This window comes from Corylus avellana, chromosome 5 (genome assembly GCF_965113065.1).
Source record: "Corylus avellana chromosome 5, dhCorAvel1.hap1.2, whole genome shotgun sequence".
In the NCBI taxonomy this organism is placed as follows: Eukaryota; Viridiplantae; Streptophyta; class Magnoliopsida; order Fagales; family Betulaceae; genus Corylus; species Corylus avellana.
Genome location: NC_142494.1, coordinates 12,438,686 through 12,447,606, shown reverse-complemented (window position 1 = coordinate 12,447,606; position 8,921 = coordinate 12,438,686).

The following is an 8,921-nucleotide window of genomic DNA, read 5'->3' as shown; positions in this document are numbered from 1 at the left end:
TATATATATATATATATATATATATATATATATATATATATATATATATATATATATATATATATATCCAATACCACAACATATATCAACTGCATCTTCAAATATATCCATTAAATCAAATAACATGCTTAAAGAAAAAAAAAAATTGAAAATCACATAATCACATGGTATTTCACCGGCCATCTAATGTCCTTAACAGAAAAATACAACTGCAATACCAAAGAAATTCAACAATAATCTACATAAAAGCACTAATCCTACAAGAATCCATCAATGCATAAAAGCTGAATATACAAGACCAGCAAATGCACTTCTGCAATATGTGCAATACACCTGACTTCTCCGCAACTTCACTCAACACTACAAGAAAGTTGTTCATTAGGGGCGACTTATTAGGGGCGACTAAAAAGTCGCCCCTAATACTGAACTATTAGGGGCGACTTTGAAAGTCGTCCCTAATAGTTCAGTATTAGCGTCCACCTAATAGCCGACGCTAATAATGGGTCGAAAATTGCACTATTAGCGTCCACTTTATAGTGGACGCTAATAAGTCGACCCTAATACACGCGCGGGAATTATCCGAGGGGCGGGAAAAATTTAAGCGGCAAAAAAAAAACTTTTAGGGTCCATAATAGTCGACCCTAATAATTAATAAATAGCGTCCACTTAAATGGACGCTATAAGCTGGGAAAAAAAAAAAAAACAAAAAAAAATCACAAAAAAAGTTCAATAGGGTCGACTCTAAAAGTCGACCCTAATGCTTATGTATTAGGGTCGACAAAAGTCGACCCTAAAGAGTCCGTAGTAAAATAAAAAAAGTTAAAAAAATTAAAATAGATGACTAATAGCGTCCACTCTAAGTGGACGCTGAAGATACATCATTAGGGTCGACTCTAAGAGTCGACCCTAATGTGTATGTATTAGGGTCGACAAAAGTCGACCCTAAAGAGTCCGTAGTAAAATAAAAAAAAGTTAAAAAAATTAAAATAAATGACTAATAGCGTCCACTTAGAGTGGACGCTGAAGATACATCATTAGGGTCGACTCTAAGAGTCGACCCTAATGTATATTTATTAGGGTCGACAAAAGTCGACCCTAAAGAGTCCGTAGTAAAATAAAAAAAAGTTAAAAAAATTAAAATAGATGACTAATAGCGTCCACTCTAAGTGGACGCTGAAGATACATCATTAGGGTCGACTTTTAGAGTCGACCCTAATGTGTATGTATTAGGGTCGACAAAAGTCGACCCTAAAGAGTCCGTAGTAAAATAAAAAAAAGTTAAAAAAATTAAAATAGATGACTAATAGCGTCCACTATAAGTGGACGCTGAAGATGCATCATTAGGGTCGACTCTAAGAGTCGACCCTAATGTGTATGTATTAGGGTCGACAAAAGTCGACCCTAAAGAGTCCGTAGTAAAATAAAAAAAGTTAAAAAAATTAAAATAGACGACTAATAGCGTCCACTCTAAGTGGACGCTGAACATACATCATTAGGGTCGACTCTTATAGTCGACCCTAATGCGTATTTATTAGGGTCGACAAAAGTCGACCCTAAAGAGTCCGTAGTAAAATAAAAAAAAGTTAAAAAAATTAAAATAGATGACTAATAGCGTCCACTATAAGTGGACGCTGAAGATACATCATTAGGGTCGACTCTAAGAGTCGACCCTAATGTGTATGTATTAGGGTCGACAAAAGTCGACCCTAAAGAGTCCGTAGTAAAATAAAAAAAAGTTAAAAAAATTAAAATAGACGACTAATAGCGTCCACTCTAAGTGGACGCTGAACATACATCATTAGGGTCGACTCTTATAGTCGACCCTAATGCGTATTTATTAGGGTCGACAAAAGTCGACCCTAAAGAGTCCGTAGTAAAATAAAAAAAAGTTAAAAAAATTAAAATAGATGACTAATAGCGTCCACTATAAGTGGACGCTGAAGATACATCATTAGGGTCGACTCTAAGAGTCGACCCTAATGTGTATGTATTAGGGTCGACAAAAGTCGACCCTAAAGAGTCCGTAGTAAAATAAAAAAAAGTTAAAAAAATTAAAATAGACGACTAATAGCGTCCACTCTAAGTGGACGCTGAACATACATCATTAGGGTCGACTCTTATAGTCGACCCTAATGCGTATTTATTAGGGTCGACAAAAGTCGACCCTAAAGAGTCCGTAGTAAAATAAAAAAAAGTTAAAAAAATTAAAATAGATGACTAATAGCGTCCACTCTAAGTGGACGCTGAAGATACATCATTAGGGTCGACTCTAAAAGTCGACGCTAATGCTTATGTATTAGGGTCGACTTTTGTCGACCCTAAAGAGTCCGTAGTAAAATAAAAAAAAATAATCCATCTGTTATTGCGATCGATCGCACACAATGTGCGATCGATCGCAGTAACAGAATGTTGAAATCCAATATTCGATTACTGCGATCGATCGTAACCATGGTGCGACCGATCGCAACAACAGAAAGTTGGAATCAAATTTTCTGTTATTGCGATCGGTCGCACACAAGGTGCGATCGATCGCAGTAACAGAAAGTTTGATTCCAACTTTCTGTTATTGCAATCGACCGCACCCATGCAGAAAAGCTCAAATATATATATATATTTTATTGCTGCCCAATAACATCTACTAAAATTGTGTATATATATATCACTGCATTATTTAAAATTTTGAAATAAAGTGACACAATATGCACCGTCGATTCCATCCTCCTAAAGAAAGATTTTAAATTGTATATATTTGCCATTTGGTTAGTTGTTACATATGGACTAATTTGAAGAGTTAATTCTCATTTCATAATTCATATTAAATTTTACAGATCTAATAGTGTATATATATTATATGATGAATATATTGATACCTTATGGAAAGATTTTACACTGTTAAATATAACAAAATAAAATCTAAACCGTAAAATAATTCATCTCAGTTTTAAGTGAAAATATATTGATACCTTGCAATTCAAAAACCATCTATGATGTGCAAATACGGGGTCATTCCCATAAGAAAACACAAAAGCAAGTCAAAAGAAACAAAACTAAAGACAAATAAAAAGATTAACTTAAAACATACTAAACAAAATAAAAAGGGTAAACTATGGGGTGCCTCCCATGAGCGCTAAGTTTAATGTCTTCAGCCAGACGATAGTCCCTGCTTACTGTTGTCTAGAAGATGATGCTCCTGCAGATGGTGGTGGCAACCGGTTGACAATGGACTGCATCAATTCTTCTAAGGCGCCTAGGCGTTTGTCCATTGATTCGTAATTTTTCCGAGCCTCCTTTCTTTGGCCAGCCAACTCTCTCCGAAGGCCCGCTATTTCTTCACTAACTGAGCGGTTTCGTGCTTCACGAAAAATTCTCGGGGCCTCCTCCTCAGCTGCCTCTGAATCAACTATTGGTTCATCTTCGGCCATTGGCTCGGCCTCATACTCTTCCGCAGCAGCTGCTGGTGCTGGAGCTACCTGGGGCATGTGGGAGAGGCTCTTGTTCCATTGGCGAATGCCAAATATGGGAGTAGTAGTGACTGGTTCATCAGCTGCGGTACCCTTGACGCCTTTCTTCCGGAGGATGTAGGAGATTAAGTATGGGAAAGGCAACCCCCATGAATGTGTGGACCCCGCTCCTCCAACGTGCACCCCATTCCAAAATTTGTAAATTTGCCTCCAAATTATGTCGGGAATGGAGTACCAAGCACCTTTATGGAAGGCGTAGAGTGCTTGAAGAAATTGATCCCGCCTCTGACTTTTGTGCCCCAAGGGAAACGCATTACGGTGTAATACGGAGTCCACAAACCAAAGCCGTTGAGGTAGCTTTGATCGGCTGGCGGCATTATGGTGGGCATCGGCATACATCCCTTCGCACATGTCGTCAATAATTTCCGCCACGTAGAAGCTGTCCGGTTGGTCAGCAAGTTGTGCGGCTTCTGGAGGTTGCTCATCATTGCATTGAAGGGCAGCAGCAATGTCGGCCCGTGTTATGTCAATAGCTTTGCCTTGCACTTTCGAAGAGAGGGCAGCTATGTTCCTGCAGTCATGATATAGGTGGACATAAAACTCGATCACCAATTTTCTGTAAGCAGTGGGGGTGACCGGCTTGAAAAGCTTCTTTAGCCCCCGTCGCTTGAACTCGGCGACCGCCCATTGAGTCCCCTCAAGATTTTCAAAGTCTTCGCGAATGGCGAAAGTGGTCTCAAATAGCAGCTCCCGTTCCTCAAAAGTGGGCGGGGGAGAAGTGGCTCGGGTATCAGACCCTCGGGAGGACGAAGCTCGAGTTCTTGGCATGATGAGCGTGATTGGGGACTTTTGTCGAACACCTGGCGTGCACTAGAGATAGGCAAAATTGCAAAACAACACAACTTCGCTCAAAACCCCCTGCAAAAACATCCAAACCCAACCACAACAAAGCAATGTGGGTGGATGAACACCCACAATTGCAGAAATATGAGAAAAAAAAAAATCTCGTGAAGGTGCTCGTGGTTGGGGTGTTGATGGGAATGGGGAATGGGGTGTAAAGTACTAGAGGTGGTGAAAACGTACCTGGTATGGTTGCCGGAGAAGACAACCGTGTGGTGGTTGTGTGGTAGAAGTGATTGGCAATGGTGGACGAATTAGTTGTGCCGGAGGTGCGTGGACCAAGCGTTGGAGAGGTGTACGGCGCAGTGGGGAGAAGGAAATTTTTGTGGGGGTGGGGGGAAAGTGACCTAAAATAGGTCACGTGGTGTGCTGTCCGAGTGCGATCGATCGCACACCTAGTGCGATCGATCGCACTTGGCCAAGGATCCGCGTGTTTGATTCTGTGATTGCGATCGATCTCACCCAATGTGCGATCGATCGCAATCACAGAATCACCATACATACATACATATATATATATATTTATATTTTATGCAATTATTATTTTTTTTAATTTTTATTGCATAATGTACAACAACTTCGATTATGATATGATCAAATGTGAGATCAAACTTGAAACAATTGAAATTGAATGTTTGATTAGACATCCAATTGGTCCAACCTAGTGCATTCGTAAGATCGATCGTGATAACATCAAATAATCGAACAAAATTCAAACAAATTAAATGTTCGATCGAACATTTAATTGAACTCTAAGCATTTTCTATTATATTAGTGCATTACTTAAATTGATCGGGATACAATCAATAAAACTTGACATGATTAAATGATCGATCAAACATCCGGTCGATCCTAATGAATTAGTTCGATTGATCGCGATATGATTAAATGATCGATCAAACATCCGGTCGATCCTAATGAATTAGTTCGATTGATCGCGATATGATTAAATGATCGATCAAACATCCGGTCGATCCTAATGAATTAGTTTGATTGATCGCGATATGATTAAATGATCGATCAAACATCCGGTCGATCCTAATGAATTAGTTCGATTGATCGCGATATGATTAAATGATCGATCAAACATCCGGTCGATCCTAATGAATTAGTTCGATTGATCGCGATATGATTAAATGATCGATCAAACATCCGGTCGATCCTAATGAATTAGTTCGATTGATCGCGATATGATTAAATGATCGATCAAACATCCGGTCGATCCTAATGAATTAGTTCGATTGATCGCGATATGATTAAATGATCGATCAAACATCCGGTCGATCCTAATGAATTAGTTCGATTGATCGCACGGATATCCTATTAGTGTTATAATTTATTTACTTCATTTTTGATCTATCAAACATCCGATCCGATCGATCCTAATAAACATACAAATTAGTGTCATATTTATTTACTTCATTTTTTATTCTTTTTCACTTCTCTCATTCTATAATTCTAGTGCAATTTTTTCTTTTCTTTTTGAATTTCCCTTTATTGACAAATCAGGGCATCTGTCTCCAACACTAATCTAATATTCAACTGTCCACGTATCAGGCCATTTTTTTATTTTTTTTTTAACAAAAATTTAAAAACAATAACAAAATATCTCAATATATAAAATACTAAAACCTTAATTTTATATTATATTACAACCAAAGCAAAAAAATAAAACACACACACACACATTTTAAAAAATATTAAAATTTAGAGCATCTCCAGTAGTATTTTTAAACTAGCTTTTTAGTTAAATTTAGCTATTTTGTTAACTTTTCTTGCTCCAATAGACACTGTAAAATAGAAGATTTTCCTATTACTGCTACAATGAACTTTCAAGAGCATCTTCAGCAGTAAGATGTATTCTACCTAGTCAAAGCACAATTCTATATTTTAGCTACTAATTTTTTAATACCAACTCCATATTCTTTATTTTATTAAATATTATTTTTTAATCTTTTTTTTTTTTTTTTTTATTCGGGATTGCTTTTGCATCATCTTGTAAATTGCAATAGAATTGATTCACGTAGGATATCCGTGTGTTATTTTTATTAAATGTTTTTTGGAAGAAATAATAAATAATTAATCATTGTAGTTTACCTAAATTACAAATTTCTTCATATCGTATTAAAGTAACCGTACATTTGATTTTACTTTGTTAAAAGAATAGGGGTATTATAAAAATATAACAAAATAAGTAGACTTTTTGATACAATTTGATAGTTTGACAGGCTACTGTAGTTATTTATATTTTTTTCTTTTTTTTTTTTGTAAATAAAATACCCCAAATATTTAGTTGCACAAAAAAGTTTACCAATAGCTTTTTTGTGAACTAAATTTTGCTGAACTAAAAGTGGTATCTGTCTAAAATTTTGCTGAACTAAAAGAATTTCAGAATTGTCTGAAAGTGGCGGGGGTTCTAAAATTTTGGGCACTGTTTATTGTCTGAAGACCTCCCGCGCGCCACTTTTAGTTCCCCACTCTCACGCTAGCTGTCTCTCACTCTCACTCTCACTCTCACGCTGTCTCTCAATCTCACTCTCTCACTCTCTCGAGCTCACTCTCACTCTCTCCCTCCCTCTCTCTCGAGCTCTCTCTCTCTCTCACTCACTCCACGCAAGTTTCTCTCTCTCCGGCAGCTGTTTCCGGCGCACCTCTCTCACTGCCAGCTCTCACTCCAGTGTTCATCAACTCTCTTGTAGCTCTCTCAGGTATGAGTTTCTCCTAAACCCTTGCAAACCTTAAATGCCTCTCAATCACTCAATAATATCCATGAATTGTGATTTGAAGAAATGGGTAAAGAAAAGGAGCAAGAATGGGTAAAGAAAGTTATCACAATTCTTATAAATTCACACTCTAATAGCTCAAGAATGGGTTAATAATGAATTAGTTTCACAATATTTCTTTACCCATTCTCAAATGAATTAGTTTCACAATATTGCTTCATTTATCATGAAATTGCTTGTAAATGCAAACTCTAATAGCTCAAGAATGGGTAAATAATGAATTAGTTTCACAATATTGCTTCATTTCTCATGAAATTGCTTGTAAATTCAAACTCTAATAGAGGTTCTAGATGGTACGTTTGATTGTCTACTTGTTGCTTTTTACACCATCTTATATTGCTTCATTTCTCATGAACCTCTATATACATTTAATTGGAAGATAGATAGTGGACTATTGGACTTATAGTGGTTGGTTGGTTGATTGTGATAATTTGCACAAATGTTGTGAGATCTTGGATGTTATTTCGTGCTTAAAATTTGAAATTATTGATATTCATTGATGTAAAAAATTATTGATAATTTACTTAAGAAATACAATTTTCATTTCATTTAGGCTAACTTGGTAGTGTTCATCAACCAATAAATCCTTGGTAACAAAGAAACGAAAATTAAGGATCGATGGAAATGTCATATCAACTTGGTGGGATGAGAGTGTAGTTTTAGTATTTCTTAAGTAAATAATATTAATAAACTTTTACAACTCACAAAGATGAAGCAGAAACTTTAAAGCGGCCAACTTATATCAATGTTAGATGACCTTTCATTTAAAAATTGGATGTTAGATGACCTTTCATTTATTGGGCATATATGTTAGATGACCTTTCATTTAGAAAATTAAAAAAAAAATCACTTAAATGAAGCTTTTTTTTTTGTATAAGCTCCTCTGCTACCTCCATTGCCTTTTAGAAATTAGGTGGGTTCGTTTATCTCAACTTATAGAATGTTGTGACAAATTGATGTTTCATATTACAAGTAGAAAATAAAGAATAAAATAAGTTCATAAAACATACTAAGATTTACATTATTCGTCTTAACAAACTTATATTCATGGACGAAAATAATAAGAAACTTAAAAGAGTTGTATATCCCTACGAGAATTTTGAAGGCAGTCAAAAGAATCACAAAAGGAAAAAAGCAAAGTTACTACTTGGGTATTAGAGGACCCTTTAATCTTTATGTACCATGAGAGAGTCCAATTCCCCCCTTTTCTCATTACACAAACAGTCTTTATGTGGCTTTGATCCTTATACACTAGACATGCCCCAACATCATCTTTTTCTTATCTTTCCCCAATAGAAAGATTCTATCTCTCTCTCTCTCTCTCTCTAGGGTTTGAATCACAAGCCAAACAGGGAGCCACCATGGTGTGCATGTGAAGTTATCACTAGGGATCTTGGTCACCCCTCCTGTTACCTGAGCAAATTACAAAAAGGGTTTGCTTTTCCTATTTTGAAAGATTTGAGTTTAAGATATTACTTTCCACCCTTTTATATATTGGGGAAATTAAGAAGAATCATGACAAGCGTTCGATTGAGTTTTGGGATGTAGCTAGTGGCTACAATCTCCTATCCAGATTGCAGTCCATAGCTATTGTGAGAGGCCCCTAATACCCAATAAATGAAAGGCAATGGAGGTAGCAGAGGAGCTTAGGGCCAAGGCCAAGCAGGAATTGGATGGCTTTGAGAAGTATGGTGAGAGTGTGGTACCTCTTTACAGCTTTGTGGATTATGCTGCTGGTAGAGGTTTTAGTGTTGGTGGTGCAAGTTAATGGATAGAA